Source organism: Schistocerca serialis, chromosome 10 (assembly GCF_023864345.2).
Source record: "Schistocerca serialis cubense isolate TAMUIC-IGC-003099 chromosome 10, iqSchSeri2.2, whole genome shotgun sequence".
NCBI classification, from domain to species: domain Eukaryota; kingdom Metazoa; phylum Arthropoda; class Insecta; order Orthoptera; family Acrididae; genus Schistocerca; species Schistocerca serialis.
This window is the reverse complement of record NC_064647.1, coordinates 16,920,452-16,941,788: the sequence shown is the minus strand read 5'-3', so window position 1 is coordinate 16,941,788 and position 21,337 is coordinate 16,920,452. Positions and strand designations below refer to the sequence as shown.

At 41.7% G+C, this 21,337-nt stretch overlaps 1 long non-coding RNA gene across 1 annotated transcript; it reads right to left on the bottom strand.

The window, feature by feature from the left end:
• Window positions 1–3,236: 3,236 nt before the first annotated feature.
• On the bottom strand, window positions 3,237–19,970 carry LOC126424925 (uncharacterized). Its single transcript, XR_007576232.1, has 3 exons — window positions 19,844–19,970; window positions 14,406–14,698; window positions 3,237–3,393 (listed from the first exon to the last, which is right to left on the bottom strand). It is a non-coding gene; the product is annotated as an uncharacterized LOC126424925 (long non-coding RNA).
• Window positions 19,971–21,337: the final 1,367 nt, after the last annotated feature.

Sequence of the window (21,337 nt, the reverse complement as noted above, 5' to 3'; positions counted from 1 at the left end):
CTGTCACAAGTACACCCCAGAAGGTACTAATGTCAACGAGGAGTACGACTGAAAGGTTACCTGCGTGAATCGGTGAGATACAAACAGCTGGACTCGCAGGCAGTGGGCACCCTTCACCGTGACAATATGCGTCCTCTCATCGTTCTCCATTAATTCGGAGTTTTTTTTGGAAAACAAAAAAAGACTGTGGTTTGTCAGCTTCCTGTTCCCCTGACCTAGCACTGAGTGACTTCTGGCTTTTCCGTACACAGGAAAAGGCTCTGAAAGGGATCAGATTTCAGAACAGGGAAGACAACGTGCAGAATTCGACGGAGCAGTTGAACGCCCTACCGAAAGAGGCTTTCTGGTGATGCTTCCAGCAGTGGCAGCAGTGTTTGGAGAGGTGTGTAGAAGCTGATGGGCACTGCTTTGAAGCTGAAACTATTGTATCTGAATAAAGATTGATTTTGTAGCTAAAAGTCAGATACTTTTTGAATGGACCAAGCCTGAAAATGAGGACTACACATTTTAGAATATCTGTATAGTAGATATCTGTATAGTAGACAAAACACTAGGCTTGTTCCAAGTGTGCCAGGTGTTTACTTTGGAAGATAAAAGTACTAGATTAGTTACATCAGGAGTTATACCAAAAATGGAGCCTTTTGTGATTTGATTAATTACTGCAACTGTGAAATGCACAGTTAAATATGACTATTGAAAGACATTCTTTGTTTATTTACATGGTACTTGTATAATGTATGTAACCTTGATGAAAAATTATTTATAAGACACTGTATACAATTACTGTATGCACTTGATAAATATTTGTCCTCCTTTGGTACAGATGGTCTGAGCACCACCAGAGTGTGACCAAAGAGGGTGCACGATGACCACCCCTGCCCCCTCCACTCCCCTATGATGGATTAACTACGAGGGCAGTTCAATAAGTAATGCAACACATTTTTTTTCTCGGCCAATTTTGGTTGAAAAAACCGGAAATTTCTTGTGGAATATTTTCAAACATTCCCGCTTCGTCTCGTACAGTTTCATTGACTTCCAACAGGTGACAGCGCTGTACGGAGCTGTTAAAATGGCGTCTGTAACGGATGTGCGTTGCAAACAACGGGCAGTGATCGAGTTTCTTTTGGCGGAAAACCAGGGCATCTCAGATATTCATAGGCGCTTGCAGAATGTGTACGGTGAAATGGCAGTGGACAAAAGCATGGTGAGTCGTTGGGCAAAGCGTGTGTCATCATCGCCGCAAGGTCAAGCGAGACTGTCTGATCTCCCGCGTGCGGGCCGGCCGTGCACAGCTGTGACTCCTGCAATGGAGGAGCATGCGAACACACTCGTTCGAGATGATCGACGGATCACCATCGAACAACTCAGTGCTCAACTTGACATCTCTGTTGGTAGTGCTGTCACGATTGTTCACCAGTTGGGATATTCAAAGGTTTGTTCCCACTGGGTCCCTCGTTGTCTAACCGAACACCATAAAGAGCAAAGGAGAACCATCTGTGCGGAATTGCTTGCTCGTCATGTGGCTGAGGGTGACAACTTCTTGTCAAAGATTGTTACAGGCGATGAAACATGGGTTCATCACTTCGAACCTGAAACAAAACGGCAATCAATGGAGTGGCGCCACACCCACTCCCCTACCGAGAAAAAGTTTAAAGCCATACCCTCAGCCGGTAAAGTCATGCTTACAGTATTCTGGGACGCTGAAGAGGTTATTCTGTTCGATGTCCTTCCCCGTGGTCAAACGATCAACTCTGAAGTGTATTGTGCTACTCTTCAGAAATTGAAGAAACGACTTCAGTGTGTTCGTAGGCACAAAAATCTGAACGAACTTCTCCTTCTTTGTGACAACGCAAGACCTCACACAAGTCTTCGCACCCGAGAGGAGCTCACAAAACTTCAGTGGACTGTTCTTCCTCATGCACCCTACAGCCCCGATCTCGCACCGTCGGATTTCCATATGTTTGGCCCAATGAAGGACGCAATCCGTGGGAGGCACTATGCGGATGATGAAGAAGTTATTGATGCAGTACGACGTTGGCTCCGACATCGACCAGTGGAATGGTACCGTGCAGGCATACAGGCCCTCATTTCAAGGTGGCGTAAGGCCGTAGCATTGAATGGAGATTACGTTGAAAAATAGTGTTGTGTAGCTAAAAGATTGCGGAATAACCTGGTGTATTTCAATGCTGAATAAAACAACCCCTGTTTCAGAAAAAAAATGTGTTGCATTACTTATTGAACTGCCCTCGTACTGTGCTGGATCTCAGGTGCAGATGTAAATCCACTCTAATAGTAGGTGCAGGAGATCATAGCACATGGTGGATAGGTTACACAACATGTAAGGTGTCCTTACCCAGAAAACCCATACTTCTTTGAAATTTAGAAAAGTGTACAACAAACCCTAAGAAGATCCATGTATAATTAAGCAAAAAGGTTGATGGAAAGGTCGTCTCAATAACAGTTGATTCACCAACGTAAAACCTTCGCTAGGTATAAGACACCTTTTATTTGCCTTTTACAACAGAAAATGAGTTACTGCAGATTTATTCTAGCCCCCAACATCATAGGCATTCTGGCAGATGACTAAGTTAAATTTCAAAATAACTGAAAAAGTTATTTCTAGCCAGCTCTGAACCCAATGTGTATTGCTCCTAGGACTTGCCTGTATCATGGGCATATTCTGTAAGATACACTACAAGCTTACAACAACATTTCGTTGCCAATAACCTTCAATTATTACTAGTCACAAGTTTACACAGTCATTTTACATTCTTATTTAAAGATTTCTTATACAATTGGTTAAATATACATATAATGCATAATATAAACAAACACAGGCACAAAAGTTTTATAACTGAGTAAGTCTCTTAACCAGTTCATAGTTCATAGTTGATATTACCAAATGCAGTTCTTCGATCATATGTTGACAATTCACTTTCACACAGTACGTGGACTACACCACCGGATTAACAAATTAGAATAATAATTCTAAAGTTTGTACTGCTCAAAATGGAGATACCTTTAAATTTTCATATCTTCACGGCTGCTGATATGTCGGACACTTCCATTTTATGTAACTCACATTTTATTAGTGCTAAATGCCTAGCTGCAGTAAATGACAGTTCTGGGGTCAGATGAGGAACTCGAGTAACCAACGAAGTGGTCCACACTCCCGAGAATGGCATGTACTGTTCATAGAACTGTTCCTCTAATGATGGAAGTCTGCAGGCACCTACAGCGTATAGTCAGCCTCTACATTAACAAATCCCCACGACACTTGCCTGAGTAAGCACACACCGTGAGGGGCCTGCGATCGCAGTGCCGCCGACAGTGGCTCGTCGGACAAGTCGGTCAGACTCGGACTGTAGAGCTGAGAGCTTTTTCGTGTAGCTTCTGAAAATAAAAACATTTAGTTTAGAGAGTGTACAGTGCCTTCAAACATGCAATTTGGTATAGTAGGAAAGGGAAGAGAAGGAAAAATAGTAGAAAAACATGGACAGGGAAAGGTATGAAAAAGAAATGTGCCTGATAAACCAGATGTTAGCAGTGATTTTATGTCCTGTGCAAAATTTTAAGATTTACTAAGAGGGTATCAGTTCTTTCGGACATATCCGAAAGAACAGATACCATCGGTGACCGTGCAGCTCATTAGAATGAAATTACAATGAAATGAACACCCTTAGCTGCTTACAGGCGTTGACATACATCAACGGGAACAGATGAAAATGTGTGCCCCGACGAATGTAGTGCGGGACAATACGTTGAGAATGTAGGTTTCGCGGGAGGCGTGCCAGAGATAAATCCCTGCAGTCGCGCTATCCTCTGTGTCCTCGGTGACTCAGATGGACAGAGCATCTGCCATGTAAGCAGGAGATCCCGGGTTCAGGTCCCGGTCGGGGCACACATTTTCATCTGTCCCCGTTGACGTATGTCAATGCCTGTAAGCAGCTAAGGGTGTTCATTTCATTGTAATCTGGTTTAAGAATCGTCTAAGAAGGTTGTATATGTGCAAGAGACCTGGAGACAATGGCAAGTTTCAGATTGATTGCACAGGGTGATCCGTCTAAGACGTCATAAGAGTATTGCATTATATTTATTAAGTTAGTGAATAAATCTCCAAGCGATTTTCTGCAATGTACATGAAAATGGGGCGAGTTAACAATGAATGACCATGCTTTGTGAGGCAAGCTGTCAGCACCTAGTTCACAGTGCAAACAGCAGATGTCAGAAGCACATTGTATAACCTACAGAGGTGACAACAGTCAACACACGCTGAGTGTGCTACCTTGTAAGTGAAAATGGTTGTTACACCGCAACAACGTAGTCAATGTGGCATGTGGCCTAAAAAATTTTCGAGTGTTGTAGAGACCCAGGGAGTTTTCAGGTGTCGGTGCAGTGTTATCAGCCCATTCTTTCTTGTGGAGGAGACTGTTTGTGCTCTCAATTACCTGGAAATAATTGACCAGTATCTCATTTATCAATTACAGAAAGATGGGATACTGGACATCGATGTCTATCAACAGGATGGTGCTCCAGCACACTTGGATGTCATTGTGTGAGGACAATTAAACCAGATATTCAGATATTCAACGATCGCCAGTGTGGGTTTGGTAGACCCCTCCCACAGCCTTTAATATTCCGGCCTAACATCAACATTATTTCCATAAAAACCGCAGAATCTGACTGACCTACAGAGTCATGTTACAGTAGCCTTTTATCAAATCACTCCAGGAATGCTGCACACCCCCGAGGCACAATATGTGCCCCATTTGCAGTGACCGACATGTTGAGAGCTAATGTGCTGTGTGACAAATTTCAGACACAAAGTCCAGCCTCCCATCCACATGTATGTGCTGCTAATAAGCAACAAGTTTGCACACTTTCTTGTATATAGTGCTTTACTTTTCCAACATCTCAAATGTGTCACCTAACATAATGGTAAGACACAAGATTTTGGAACCACATTTATACTGTAAGACATTTCCAGGGACAGATGTGAGCTCTGACCACAATTTATTTTTTATGAACTGTAGATTAAAACTCAATAAATCACAAAATGATAGGAAATTATGGAGATGGAACCTGGATAAGTTGAAAGAACCGAAGATTACTGAGAGTTTCAAAGGGAGAATTAGGCAACCTTTGACTGAAACAGCAGAAAATGAATGGGTAGCTTTGACAGATGAAATAGTCAAGGCAGCAGGGGATCAAATAGGCAAACAACGAAGGGCTAATAGGATCCTTGGATAACACAGCAGACACTGAATTTAAATGATGAAAGGAGAAAACATAAAATGCAGCAAATGAACTGGGTGCAATGGAATACAGATGTCTAAAGAATGAGATTGACAGAAAGTGCTAAACGACTAAGCAGGAATGGCTAGAGGACAATGCAAGCCGTTATAAGCCTGCATAACTGAGGGAAAGATAGATGCCACCTATAGGAAAATTAAAGAGACCTTTGGCAAAAAGAGAAGCAGCTCTCTGAATATCGAGAGCTCAGAAGGAAAAGCAGTACTAAACAAAGAAAGGAAAGCTGAAAGGTGGAGCCAATACATAGACGAGTTCTACAAAGGAAATGAACTTTAATACAGTATTGTAGAAAGGGAAGGGGATGCTGATGAAGATGGGGTGGGAGACATTATACTGCGGGAAGACTGACAGAGCACTGAAAGAACTAAGGCGAAACAAGGCCCCTGGAGTAGACAACATTCTGTCAGAACCGCTGATAGCTTTGGGAGACCCAGCCACAACAAAACTATTCCATCTGGCATGCATGATGTGTGAGACAGGCGAAATACCCTCAGACTTCATGAAGAATGTAATAATTCCAATTGCGAATAAAGCAGGTGCTGACAGGTGTGGATGTTACCAAACTATCAGGCTACTAAGTCATAGTTGCAAAATACTAACAAAAATTATTTACAGAAGAATGAAAAACTGGTAGATGCCTACCTTGGGGAAAATCAATTTGATTTCCAGAAAAATGTAGGGACAGGCAAGGCAATACTGACCCTGTGACTTATCTTAAAAGACTGCATAAGGAAAGGCAAACTTACACTTATATGATTTGTAAACCTACAGAAAGTTTTTGACATTGCTGACTGGAATACACTCTTTTAAATTCTGAAAGAAGCAAGGGTAAAATACAGGAAGTGAAATGATATTCAGAATTTCTACAGGAACCAAATGGCAGTTATAAGAGTCATGGAGCACAAAAGGGAACCACTGGTTGGGAAGGGAGTGAGACAGGGTTGTGGCCTATACCCTATCATTTGGACTGTATGATGAACATGCAGTACAGGAAACCAAAGAAAAATTTTCTGAACAAATTAAAGTTTCGGGAAAAGAAATAAAAATTTTGAGGTTTGGTGATAAGAACTTAAAAAATAAAAATAAAATAAGGTGATTTACTGTTTAATTGTGTTCTAGAAAAAACTGTAAGGATCTGAAATTCGGAGCTAAACAAATTACAAAATTGAACCAATGAATCTGGGAAGGAAAACAAATGGAATTAAGGTAAACTGCTTGGCTTTTGTGGATGATTTTGCAATACTTTCAGAAAACCTGACAAAAGCTGTTCTTCAGAGAAACCTTCTGGAATAAATAGCAAACAGAACTGGTTTCAAAATTTCAGCTGGAAAAAAACAAAATTCATGACAAGTATAAAAAATGTGCCAAAATTCACAGCAAAACAAATAGGTAAAATAGAGCGAGTAAATAAATATACATATCTTGGGAGACTATTCAACAGAATGGACTACAAAAATCTGCAATAGATGTAAGGATTAACAAAATGGAAAGAGCATAGGGTTTGACCAAAAATATTTACAACAAGAAATGTATATCTAGAAAAACAAAACTAAAACCCCACACCACACTGGTTCGACCAGAATGTTTATATGGATCTTAATGCCTAAAAATGAACTATAAGATGGACAGATTAGAGGTTCTCAAAAGAAGGATTATTAGAAAAATAACAACTGCAATAAAAACTGCAGATGGTTGGAATATAAGAAGTAATGAGGAGATCTACAAAAATATAAAGAAAATATATGAAGTAATGGCCACACAAAGATTAACCTTTTTTGGACACCTCTACTGAATGGATGGAAATAAACTAACAAAGCAAATACTGCTATATTTCTGAAAGAAGAAATCGACAATAGCATGGGTTACAGTAGTAAGGAAAGATCTAGAAAGAAACAACATTAAAGAACCAGAAATAGCAGAAAGAAACTGTTTTAAAAATAAAATACTAAATTTGGGAGGCATTCAAAGCAGAAGAAATAAAATATGGGGAACAACATGGACAGAAGAAATGAAGAGACTTTATGGAGAGAAAATGAGGGAATACTGGAAAAATAGAAAATAACAAAGGAAGATGAGGAACTGAAGTTGTTAACATGATCCTAGTTGGTCAATATGATTAAAAAAAGTTTCAGTGCACAAAATAGCTATGGTCATAAGCGCCCATTTGTGACTTAGTGAAGGATAAAACAGGAATTGAAATCAGCATCAATGGGAGCGAAACTTAATGAGGAGGAAAACTAAAAAAACAGAAGGAAATCTTAGGAAAGTGCTATTGAAGAGGGGGTTGTTTTCCCCAAAAAGAGTTTCAAATGACCAACGTCATCTCACTCACACTTATAAACTCAAGGACACGATCAGCTGAGCACGAGTCATCTGCTAAAATGAAAGATATATCGGGAAGCAGCTGTAAACGGGCACAAAGCGGTTTAAAATAGGGGCACTGAAGTAACAGGTGTCTCACCATCCACGACTGAGAGCAGTGGGGACAAAGCAGAGGAGGAGCGCCACTTAAAAGATCTCAATGGCTAAAAAGACAATGCCCAATCCAGAGTCAAGTTAAAGTTACCTCCTCCCAACAACAGGGCCAGACGGAAGAGGTCAAAGCACAGGGAAGAGGTTTTATGACCCACAATTTATAATCCTGAAGTGCAGACCAATGAGTGTGCCATAAAAGAGTAACACAACAACATAAAATGCTCTGTAGACCAGCAAACGGAACCGTGCAAACGGCGGGCTGAGGAATACAGAGAGCAACCTTCGCCACTATATGGACTGCCTCTTTCCACATATACCAACATGCCCTGGGATCCAGAGGAATGCCACAGAGATTCCCCCCAAGTGGAGCATATGGAGGCAGGCCTGAATCTGGTGGACCAGAGGGTGGACAGGATAAAGAGCTTGGAGATTGAGAAGAGAGTTCAGCGAATACTAGCATATAATATACTGTATCCGCTGACGGTAACAGATGTATTGGACAGCACGGAGAACAGCAGTAAAAACTGAACACTGGTCAGGAAACTGAAATTTAATAGGGGTGTCGTCAATAATATAGGCTTTCCTGACACCAAAGGTGGTCTTGGAGCCGTCAGTGTAAATAAATGTGGCATCCTCCATTTGTGTGCATAGAGCAGCTAATGCCCAACGATAAACTAGGGGAGGGGTACTATCCTTGGGAAGCTGACAAAGGTCACAGAGAAGGCATGTCCAGGGGTGGGGCCAAGGTGGCAGCGTACTCCTATTTGTCAGGAAGGTTTTAGGAAATTGGAAGGAAAGTGAATGTAGCAGTTGACGGAAGTGGACACCTGGTGGCAGCAGAGAGGAAGGGTTGCCTGCATACCCTAAATTCAAGGAGGCATCGGGGGGGGGGGGGGGGGGGGGGGGGGGAAACACGGGTCAGATTAGCAGACATGGAAGACAGATGACTATCAAAATGACTCAGACAGCTCACTGATCGGACAGCGGAGGTTCAGCAGTTTCAGCGTAAAGGCTCTCCATGGGGCTGGTGTAAAAAGCTCCAGATGCTAAATGCAATCCACGGTGGTGGACAGAGTCGAGACACTGAAGAATAGACGGCTGTGCAGGGGAGTAAACTATGCTTCCATGGTCCAATTTTGAGCACAGTAAGGCGCAGCATAGGCGGAGGAGGATCACTCTGTCCGTTGCCCAGGAGCAGAGCACAGAGGGTGTTGAGGGATCGCAGATAGCGAGCCGAAAGATATGAAATGTGGGAAGACCAGCACAGTTTTCTGTCAAACATACGTCCCAAAAAATTTGCGACATCTGTGAATGGAAGGTCAACAGGGCCTAGATGTAAAGATGGCAGATAAAACTCCATACCACACCAAAAATTTACACAGACAGTCTTACTGGGAGAAAATTGGAAACTGGTTTTGATGCTCCACGAATGGAGGCAATCGAGGCATCCTTGATGACGTCATTCAAGAAGGCTGGTCTGTTGAGAGGTGTAGTAGACTGCAAAGTCATCGAGAAAGAGGAAGCCCGATACATCGGAAAGTAGACAATCCATAATTGGATTTGTGGCGATGGCAAACAGTACAACACTTAGCACGGAGCCCTGGGGCACCCCTTTTTCTTGAGAGAAAGTGCGGGATAGAGTAGTGTTCACCTGCACCTCAAATGTGTGCTCTGTCATAAATTCACGGATGAAACGGAGTAGCCGACCTTGAAAGCCCCAAGAGAAGAGCGTGCAGAGGATGCCTGTCCTCCAACAGGTGTCGTATGCCTTCTCCGTATCAAAAAATATAGCTATCGTTTGGTGTTTGCTGAGAAAATTGTTCATGATATAAGTGGACAGAGCAACAAGATGGTCAACTGTCGAACGATGCTTTCAGAAACCGCATCGGGCTGTTGTTAAAAGATTTTGGGACCACAGCCACCAGCCTAAATGGCTATTTACCATATGCTCCAAAACCTTACAAACACTACTTGTGAAAGAGATTGGGCGATAGTTGGAGGGGAGATGTTTGTCCTTTCCAGGTTTCGGAACAGGTATGACAATAGCTTCCCGCTATTTTCTGGGAAAGGTACTGTCAACACAAAAGTTGATTATGAAGGCGAAGGAGGTTGCACAGACAAGGGTATGATAGATGCAGCAACATGCGGACGTGGATACCATCTGCTCCCAGAGCAGAAGAGCGAGAGGAGGAGAATGCACGTCTGAGTTCCCGCATAGAAAGAACGGCATTATACCTTTCACGATATTGAGAGGAAAAAGCAAGAGGTCGCTGGTCGCTCTTCCGCAACCCATTTCTTCAGGAGAAAGGCTGGTGGGTAATTCAAAGAGCTCAAAATTTCAGCAAAGTGTTGACCAATGACTTAGAGATTGCGACTGGGTACACTAAGGTATCCTGCATGACAGTTAGCCCAGAGGTTGGGGGAAAACTGGAAGTGACGGATATCTGTCGGATTGACTCCAAACAATTGATGAGGGAGTGAAGGTATTAAATGAGCTGCTAAAGAAATTCCAGCTTGCCTTCTTGCAATCGTATATGATGTGAAGGCATCGTGCACGTAACTGCTTATAGCAGATACAGTTGGCCAACGTAGGATGATGGCGGCAAACACGAAGAGCATGTCTCCACTCGCGTATTGCGTCATGGCACACCTCGTTCCACTGAGGAACTGGGGGGCACTGGGGCAAAGGGGAACTACGAGGTATCGAACATTCTGTGGCTGTAAGAAAAACTTCTGTAACACGAGTGACCTGATAATCGATGCTAGGAAATTGACGGTCATCAAATGTTGCTAGATAGGAGAAAAGCATCCAATCGGCTTAAGAAAACTTCCAGTGTCTTGGGCGCATGGATGGCAATTGTGGCTGTAATCGAAGGACACATGGAAAATGGTCACTCGAGTATTTATTGGCAAGAGGGAAACATTCAAAGTGCCGAGCTAGCTGAACAGTACTGACCGAAAGGTCCAAATGAGTAGGTTGACATGGAGGCACACAAAAATGTAGGTTTCCCAGCGTTGAGGCAAACAACATCCACTTGGTGGAAGAGGTCAATCAACAGGGAGACTCTCGGATAAGGACGCAGAGGTCCACAAAGTAGGTGGTGGGGATTGAAGTCCCCAACAAGCAAATAGGGGGGCAGAAGCTGACGAAGAAGATGAGGGAGATCAGCTCTTGCCATTGGTGTGGACGATGGAATGTATACAGCACAAAGAGAGAAGGTGTATCCAGAAAGGGAAAGATGGACAGCAACAGTTTGGAAGGAACATGGAGAAGAGTCACGAGTCCTCCATATGCTGGAGTGCCATCAACAGAGGGGAGATCAAATCAGATTCACTTAAAATGAGGAAAAACAATGTGATCGCGGGGACGCAGCTTTGTTTCCTGATGACAGAAGATGACCGGCGAGTAGGATCGTAAGAGGATCGACAATTCATCCCAACTGGCTCGAATGCCACGGATATTCCAATGGATAATGGACATCGGGTGGACAGAAAAGGGAAGAATGTGACCAAGGTTGCCATCAACTCAACGACTGCTCAGAGCCAGTGACCGACAGCGTGGAACAGCATTCAGCCGAAGGCAGAAGATCCCGATCCATAGGTTGTTCGGCAGCAGCTGCTGCCACCAGCAATCGGCCGGTTGATCGGCCGCCAGCAGTGCGCCTGGGCCACACAGAAGACGGCCAATCGTGGTGACCGCCAGGTGGTGCTGTAGATGAGACACGCCGTGGCGGAGAAGGAGAGGAACTGGGTTTCTAATTAGCCTTCTTGGAAACAGGACGTTGAGATGAGGGAGGGATCGACGGTTGTGAAGTCGGGGTACGTAAAAAATCTTCACGAGTAGGCTCTTTTTTGGAAGTCTGGGTGTCTGATTTTGGGGCTCGTGATTTAGCAGAGCCCGATGAAGGGCGAGCCATAGAGTGGGGAGGTTGAAGGGGTGATCTTTGCGCTGGCCGATCTGATGACCGTGGCACTAAAGGTGAGATCACAAGTCTGCGTGGCCGCCTCCTTTGTTGGCCGAGGAGAGGCAAGGACAGTGCTGTATTTACCTGCGTGAGGCACAGTGGGCTTTCGACTGGCGAATAACTTTCGAGCAGCAAAGATCGACACCTTTTCCTTCACTCTGATTTCCTGAAATAACCGTTTGTCTTTGAAAATGGGGCAATCTATAGAGGAAGCAGCATGGTCGCCCATACAGTTGATGCAATAAGGGGATGGAGGTGGACAAGCACCCTCATGGGCATCCCTGCCACAGGTTACACGTTTGGCCATATTGGAACATGACTGGCTGGTGTGATTAAACCTCTGACACCGATAGCAATGCATAGGGTCGGGGATGGTAAACATGAACTGAAAATATCCTGCTTTAATGTTCAATGGAAGTTGAACTCTGTCAAACATCAAAAAGAGAGTGCGGATCGGCACCAATTCCTTCTCAACCCTTTTCGTGACTCATTGTACGGCCATTACTCGCTGATCAGACAGGTAATTTTTAATGTTCTCATTTGATAATCCGTTGTGTGATCTTGTATAAACCACACCACGTGATGAGCTTAAAGTACGGTGCGCTCCCGCCTGGATAGGGGAGGTGTGTAGCAGCGTAGTTTGAAGCAATTTATGTGCCTGGAGGGCACTATCTGCTTCTAGCAACAAAGTGCCATTTCGTATCCAGGAACATGACTTTACAGGACCTGCAATTGCATTGACACCTTTCTGAATAATGAAAGGGTCGACTGTCGAGAAGTCTCGACCTTCGTCAGACTGAGAAATGACTAGGAACTTTGGCACTGACAGAAGAATTGTCTGTGGCTGAGACTCGTCTAGCTTTCTCTTGTGGGCAGAAGTTTTAGAATTAGAAGAAACCATTGCAAAAGTATCCACCACGATTACTGGCGTCTCTGATGGCATTCTCCTTCCTAGTGGGAGCCCTCTCTGAGGGCACTCCCGCCTTAGGTGATTGTGTACACCTCAGGCCACACCTCCCGAGAAACGGACGGAAGGACCGATCGGCACATTCGGAAAGTACCAACTCGGGTAACCGCCCCTCCTCGGGCCTGGCCTTTACCAGGGGGTACGTACGTGTCCTACTTGTCTATCTGGGGTGGGGAATTACCCGTTACCCCGTCACCGGCTACGCGTGGGTTGGTCTTAAGACAGGCACAGGGAGGAAAGAAAGAAAAAGAAAGTAGAGAAGAATTCTCAAGCGCTGCAGCTGAGAAGAAGGGAAAGAGAAGAATCGAGAAAAGAGAAGGGCAAAGTAAGGGCAGATATGTTACATTGTAGAGATAAAAGAAGAGAAATCACTTCATTCGTTCACAAGTGTCCATCTCTGGATGTAGGCGCAAAACAGACTCCCAAAGAGAAGGAGAAGGGGAAGGGGAAGGGGAAGGGGAAGGGGAAGGGGAAGGGGAAGGGGAAGGGGAAGGGGAAGGGGAAGGGAAAAGGTGGGAGGGGGGGAGGAGGAGGATCGGGGACAGGAAGGGATGTGGAAAGGGAAGGCACGCAGCCCAGAAAGGAAAGAGAGTTGCACGAGCTCGGGATCACGTGCCCACCATGCACAAAAGAGTTGTGGACGACAAGAAATTTGTGGCACAGTGTAACGAAAGGAATGGATCAGTTGATAGGACACATCCAGAGGCATTGTGGCAAATACAATTTGTTAATGGAGGGAAGTGGGGGGGGGGGGGGGGGGAGTAAAAATTGTACAGGTAGTGCATGTCACGAACACAGTAAGCAGGTTCAAATTGATGTAGCTGCAGTATTTATACATAGATTAAGAGGTCTGCGCATGATTGGCTAGTATCAAACCAGCTACATCAAACCATCCTTTGGACTGAAGGCCACAAAGTATGCCTACATTTAAAATACAACATAATAAAGAGTCACAAAAAAAGAAATGAATGTAAGTCTCACAAAAGGGCACCAGGTAACAGATTTTTCATTACAGATTCAAGTGCATACAGTGGTTAAATAGCAAAAGAGGCAACCTACAACTTCAATGTTCTGCATCGTTTGGTAAAAGCAACCACCCAATTCTGAAGTTTTCCTCTGGCAAATGAAGAATGTAAATTTTAAGTGTGCATTGTATCTGACTTCTTTTACTCTTGGTCTTTAGAAGTGTGTTGCCTTGACAACACATTTATGTACAATTCTCCAATACTGTTATTTTCGCAGTTAAGAATGTCAACGGAGAGTGCGTGGAATAAAAATTAACATTCACTGGTAGCAAATATATTTCCCTTATAATGCAACAGGACTTTAATGTTAAAGGTTCAAGCAACTAACTGTGGCTCCTCGTTTGTGCATTTCAAACAAAACCGATAAGATAAAAACACAAATTACTTTTTGATACTGAGTAGCACATTAGCCATCTATTAAGAAACTACACCTCAATCTAAATAGCTACACAATGTGGACAATCTGTATACAGTAGGCCTACATGGTTCTTTAATGTGTTGTTAGCACAGTTAAGTGCTCCTTAACAGCTCCATTGCTAAACAGAGATATACAATCTGCCAACAGCAGCATGCAACTCAAGAGCCTGAAGTATACTGTAAGTGCACTTTAGGCCAACAGTTCAAATGTAGGTAGCATTACACATTATATGAACTACTCACCATCATCCTCAATTTATGACTTCAACTTCAGTCACTGCACAAGCATCCATTTTCATTTTCACTCTTTTCCAACTTAACCTTTTTTGCGGTAACTTTCATCTGACATCTGTGATCCTGCCTCTTCAGCCTTTATTTCTTTCTGTTATTTGAAGATGTCTCCATTTTCCACAATTTTGTCTTGGAATCCACCAGTTTCTTACATTTCAGGGGAGGTAATGCTGACAGGCTCGGGTTTCTTTTCCGTCCTCTCAAAAGGTTCTTCTGCCATTCTGTTTACAGCTGTCGCTAAATGCCTTATCGTGCAAAAATACAAACAACGGTAACACCAAAAATTCTGAAAACCAGTTTACTTACATACACATCTCAACACTACCTTTGATGATGAAGCCCTTCACTATCTGTGTCAGTTCCAAACACTAACATTTAGTCCAGTCAATGAAGGAAAATTAGGGGAAAAGTCACGTAGTCACAAAGTTTTACACAGTTCTAGGATATATTGTCACAAACATTGTACTAAAAACCCTGACCTGTGGAGTGTGAGCATTGGTGTGGGGGTAGGTTTAAAGGTAATTTTTTAGTTTTGTTCTTGAATGACTCAAAAACAACGGATCCTGGGGAAATTCTTCCCCAATACAAAATTAACCTGCATTCACTTCCCTGCCAAAAAAGGTTCTAGTCACTTTTTCTCTAGGACTAATAGTTTGCAGAGGATGAAAAAAATTGCAAATTACGGCACTAAAAATATTGTTCCAATGGTAAAAAATTAATGTACTTCCCTCCTTCCTAGGTAAGCAAACTGAAGGTTAAGCAGGTGATCCCCCTCGCTACATCACAAGAAGCAACTACAGGGTACATCACAAAGTTCTCCGTCCACAATACGCCACACGAATCGCTGGTGACACAGCGTGCAGATGTCCGCGGGGAGGGTTTATTTTGCACAAAATGAGTTAACACTACACAGAATGCAGATACAAGTTACTAACAACACTAATGCAGGGAATGTACATGAACTGGACGTATGTAAATCTCTGCACAATGTTCTACACTGCAAGAGGAGAAACTGATTCTTAGTGATCCGTTACGGGAAAGGCAGCTTCCCCCACCACAGGTGCTGCTCCCCAGCATTTCCTGTCCATTTGTATTATGCAAATGGACAGAATAGCTTCACTGAACTCATGTTTACACAGTGGAGTTATTTTCAGTTTACTGGGTACTTATTTGCAGTTGTTGAGTGCGCTACTCATATCATGTAAAAAAGTTCAACAGCTGGAACTGTCAATTGTCTACCACGCTGAAGAAACTCTTCCAAATAGGACACACTGTCAATATGTACAGGACATCATAGATTTCATTGTCACAAGCTGGAATACTTTTCACAGCACGAGGGTTATCAAATGCATCACCCTGCCTCAGTTCTCCAAAAATACGATGAGGCTCAGAGGCTTAATCCACTGCAACAAAAGTAGGTCACCAAGACTATAACAGTTGTTCAGATATTTCAACATAAGTCAAGCAATGCGTTACAGCAGATAACTGTTATAGACTTCAATATTAACAGTCACATTCCATCAGACATAGCCACACCTATCTCGGAAGATGTACTGTGGATGTGCGTTAAGTGGTTCCACTCGGTGCAGCCCACTCTGCAAATGCAGCAATTCATGAATTATGAATGGAAAATATTTATGCAGTCTACCTGTAACACAATTAATGGGAGAGAAGTGCAGTAACATTTTTAGTCATCCATTAATTCACCACCAAGTGCCTAAAACACAATTACACGGTTTTACAATACACAGCAGCAGGGTGCCACTTTTTACAGTCCAGTCCCTTTCCCACCAACACCACATAAGTAACTGACAACATAATAGCTCACTTAACACCTTCAAATAAATAGGCCTACTCCCTTTCCAAACAGGAAATAACTTCACTATATAAACACAAGTTCTGGTTATCACTGTTAGCATTCAACCGCGATTCTTATACATATATTTTAACAACGCGTTTCAAGAGACAATGCTCTCATCATCATATCTTGAAACGCGTTGTTAAAATATATGTATAAGAATCACGGTTGAATGTTAACAGTGATAACCAGTATAACGAAAACTGCTACCTCGACTCCATAATGGATTATATTAAACACAAGTTCATCAAAGCTATTTTGTCTATCAGCAAAAGATAAGTGGACACGAAACACAGGGCAGTTACAGCCTGTCTGTAAACAGAGAAGTGAGCAGTACTCACAATGGTGGAAGTGATCTTTCTTAGAAGAACACTACGTCTTCTGAACAGAACCATAAAGAACCAATTTCTCCTGTAGCAGTGTAGCACAGTATGCAGAGATTAAAGTAGATTCTGTTCATATTCATTACCTGTATTAGTGTTATTAGTACCTTATATTCGCATTCCATGTAGTGTTAATGCACGTTGTGCAAACTAAACCCTCCTCGAGCGTGTCTGTGCACTGTGTCGGCAGTGATTCATATAGTGCACTACAGAGGGGCCATATAAGTTTGTGATATACTCTGTAGTTGCTTCTTGTGACGCAGTGGACGAGATAGAGTGGAGAATCACCAGCTCCACCTTCAGATCTGTAGACCTATGGAGGTGGGAAGTGCACAAACACAGTGCAGTGAGCTACCTTCACTCACACTCTACTCCACACACCTCCCACAGCCCAGCCTGTTTCACCCCTGGAACACAATTTATCCATTAGTATGCCTCTACTGCAGTTACATATGGTACATAATTTAATAGTTGTTTTTAACCCGTTCCAAATTATTGGTCCAAGAGGAAGAAAAGTACAGACCCTTTTTGTAGGAAATTGAATGTAGTGTAATTTTGCACTGGAGAACAATTTCGCCAGAAGCCGAGGTTTTCGATTCGTTGGAGAAAAAGTAACACACAGGTAATGAATATGAAGGAAGGTGATCCGGAAATCTAAAAGTATGTATCTAAAAAAAGGAAATTGACAAATCAAATAACAAAATGAAAACCATATGGAAATATGTTAAAAGCGAGACAGGGAAAAGCCTGTCTGCCAAAGAAGTGATTAGCTTAAGAACTGGGAGCCTTTCGGTGGATGCTCCCGAAATGGTGGCTAATATCTTTAACAATCATTTCCTAACAGTCACCAACCAAATGGGATGCCAGGGTTCTGTAAAGAATGCTACAGAATACTTGCATAACACCTTAACTAACAAAATAGATGAGAAGCATCTTCGAAAAACTACAGTGATAGAATTAGAAAAAATGATTGTCTTTAAAATGTAAAAATTCTGCTGGAGTTGACAACACTTCCAGCAAGTTACTGAAATATTGTTGTAAAGAAATAAGTACAGTCCTCTGCCATATTAGTAATACATCATTGGAAGAAGGTGTTTTTCCCAACAGGCTAAAATATGGGCTTATAAGACCAATTTATAAAAAGGGAGAAAAGACTGAGGCTACAAACTATCAACCAATTTCATTACTCTCAGTTTTCTCCAAGGTACTAGAGAAATTGATGCTTAGCAGAATGGTTGAGCATCTTAGTAAATATAATATCCTCAGCAGTAGCCAGTTTGGCTTTTGGAAAGGGGTATCAACCGTGGATGCAATACATGCCTTTGTTGACAATGTTATGGAAGCCATAAATAATAATATGATGACGGTTGGAATATTTTGTGACCTGTCAAAAGCTTTTGACAGTTTAAGTCACCATATTCTCTTGAGTAAAGCCAAGACCCTAGGAATGGGTGGAACCGTAGGCACGTGGCTTGAATCCTATCTGTGTGGTAGAAAGCAGAAAGTAATCGTGGAAGGACTGCATGGTGGCCAGGTATCTTCAGAATGGGGCTCCATTACTGCAGGAGTACCTCAAGGCTCAGTACTGGGCCCACTGCTCGTTCTAATATTTATAAATAACTTAGCACTATGTACAGAATATGGGAAAATACTCATGTTTGCTGACGACACCATGTTATCAGTTAATAATCTCTCAGGGAATATGTCAAATGAGGCTGCAAATAAAGCTTTTGCAGATTTGACAAACTGGTTTGAAACCAGTGGCCTTACAGTCAACCTAAAAATGACAAATTACATTCACTTCTCTTCTAACACAAATGTTACTAATGAAATGAACCTAAAAATGGGTGAGCACGAGATTTTGAAGGTTGAGTCCTCCAAATTCTTGGATCTGCATATAGATAGCAAAGTGGCACCACCATATTCAAGATCTGTGCAAAAGGCTAAGCTCAGCAACATTTGCCTTAAAAATAATTTCAGACACTAGGGAAATGAGCACAATAAAAACTGCATATTTTAGCTATTTTCACCAACTTATGGCCTATGGTATAATATTTTGGGAAAATCAACCAATAGCAAAAAAATGTTCCATGCACAGAAGCGAGCAATCAGAATTATGTGTGGAGTACACCCTAGGCACTAGTGCAGGGATCTGTTTAGAGCTCTACAAATCCTTACAACACCTGCCCAATATATTTTTTCCCTGATGTGCTTTGTTTCAAAAAATAGCATCTTATTCAAAATCATACCACAGTTATAACACCCAAAGAAAACTGGATATCCACTATGAGCTAAAAACGAAAAACATGGTCCAGAAGGGGGTTTTATACAGTGGCACCCCAACGTTTAAAGAAAATCTGAAGCAGTTCCTTTTAGATGAGTCTTGTTACAGTATTGATGAATTTCTTAGCAAAATCTCTTGTTTGTGCTTAAAACTTACTGTGTGACCTTTACAATTGATTAATCATACTCCGTAAGTACAGTGTAACTTAATACAATACCCAAATTTATGTATGTCTGTATATGACGCCTGTATAACTTAAGAACAATACCCAAATTTATGTATGACTGTATATTCTTTCAGATGTCTTGTATCTTAACTAATATTAAGGGTATATGGTAAACTTCACAGTTTCTTTAATCTAATGATAAGATCAATGTATATGTGCACAAAACAATAATCTGTAAAAACGTTGACTCGTTCTATATCCAGGGATATGTTCCCATATGGATCTATGGAACACGAAATAAATAAATAAATCCACATCCACCCCAACGCTCACACCGCACCGGCCACGATTTTTTGTGTTCAACACACTACCTCCTAGCACTGTGCAACAATATGCGAATGCAAGATTTTTTGCCTTCACTTTGCTTGTGGATGGCTTAACGACGGGCGACAGTTAAAGGAACGCGATGTCATCACTAGCCCTGTGCAGGAGGGGGAATAACTGCCAGTAAGCGGAAATAAAAATGAGTAGACTGGCTGATTCACTCTGCAGTACATGATTGATAGCTTTTCAGGTGAGAATACTTCCGAACATATTACTTCTTGTTATGCATGGTTAAGGTCAATATATGGTCTGTAACTAAATTTAAGAATTACTAATATATTTTATGTAAAGGGTATGTAACATGATAATGCTCACAATGGCAGTTATCCGCTGATATCGGATGTTACAAACTTCAGTGATAAGGCCTCATTTGTAATAATCGGCAAAGTCCGAAACTACCTTCTGCTAGAGTGAAAATTGATAAATTTCAAATGCTTTCAGCATTATTGTCCTGACAACGGAGTGTGAGAAAACATTTGAATACTAGCATTGCCAACACGATAAATGAACACACATGATGTATGTACTATACGATAGTTCTATATAAATTGCTTAGCAACTCATGTTTGAATACCAATTAATTGAATTATTGTGTGCGTAGTTGACATGCTTTACAGAACTTTTTCAAAAAGAAAGGTTTGCAAAGCGGTGTTTCACTTTCTAACTCTCGCTCTGTTTCTCCGATAATATTGTATATACTATTCGTTACTGTCAAGCTGTGTTTACTAACTACTAAGGCAACTCACAGTTGCGGGATGTGGTGTGCATAACAAATTATCTTGTACGTTATTTGTTGAACCTCGCTATTTCTGCAACTATAACAAATATAGTACTCGCTCAAATTGCGGTGCTGCTGATGTACTGAAAATGGTCAACAACATGTTCCTGTAACATGCATAACTTTGTAACTGTAATAACGAAAACGATTCTCATAGCAGGAGATTATTTCTTCCTTACAAACAAAAATATTTGGGAAGTTTTAAATTTTTGAATTTTTAAAGCGTGTTGCCAATCCTTGCACCACTTCGAAATCTTATTAAGATGTGACAGAACATGGGATTATTTTTCAGATAGTAGACTTATTTCATAATTATTTATTCACCCATGGATTATTTAGTACAATAATATAGAACCTGTCGAAAACATAACAGAAATAATATACTCTACATAAGGCATTAACAAAATACGATACTGCATAAAGTCGGCCAGGACCTGATCAAAGGAAGCATCCCAGCATTCATGTTAGCAACAAGGGGAAAGATGAAAACACAAGTCAGTATGGCCCGATGAGAAACAAATCCCAATGTTTTGAATGTCAGTCCGGTACAATAAGGGTAATCATAAAATACATCGCGTATATTGTGACTGCAACAGCTACAAAAAGTGAATCAATGAACACGAAATGTTGAAAATAAAAACACCGTCAAAAAATTGAAAATAAATGACCAAATTATATGAAAGAATGACGTATTGTGTATTTTGCATTTTTCTGCAATCAATGATGTAGGTAAATCATTAAACTTCTATTCAAAACAATGCTCAAAAAATTGAGCACATTATGTAACACTGCTAAAAGATGTAATGCATGAACACTCGAAAACCTGCCATTATAATCATCACAATTAGGTTAGTACCATATCTCTCCTCAGCAGAGGTGTATTACACAGCATCTGAAACAGAAAACCAACAGCAGAAACATCCTTGCAAAGAAAAACACAATATAGATGGTATATCATTAACACGATCAAAAGAACCCAACAATGAATGAGGGCCTAGGAATCCTATACACTAACATATTCATTTACAATG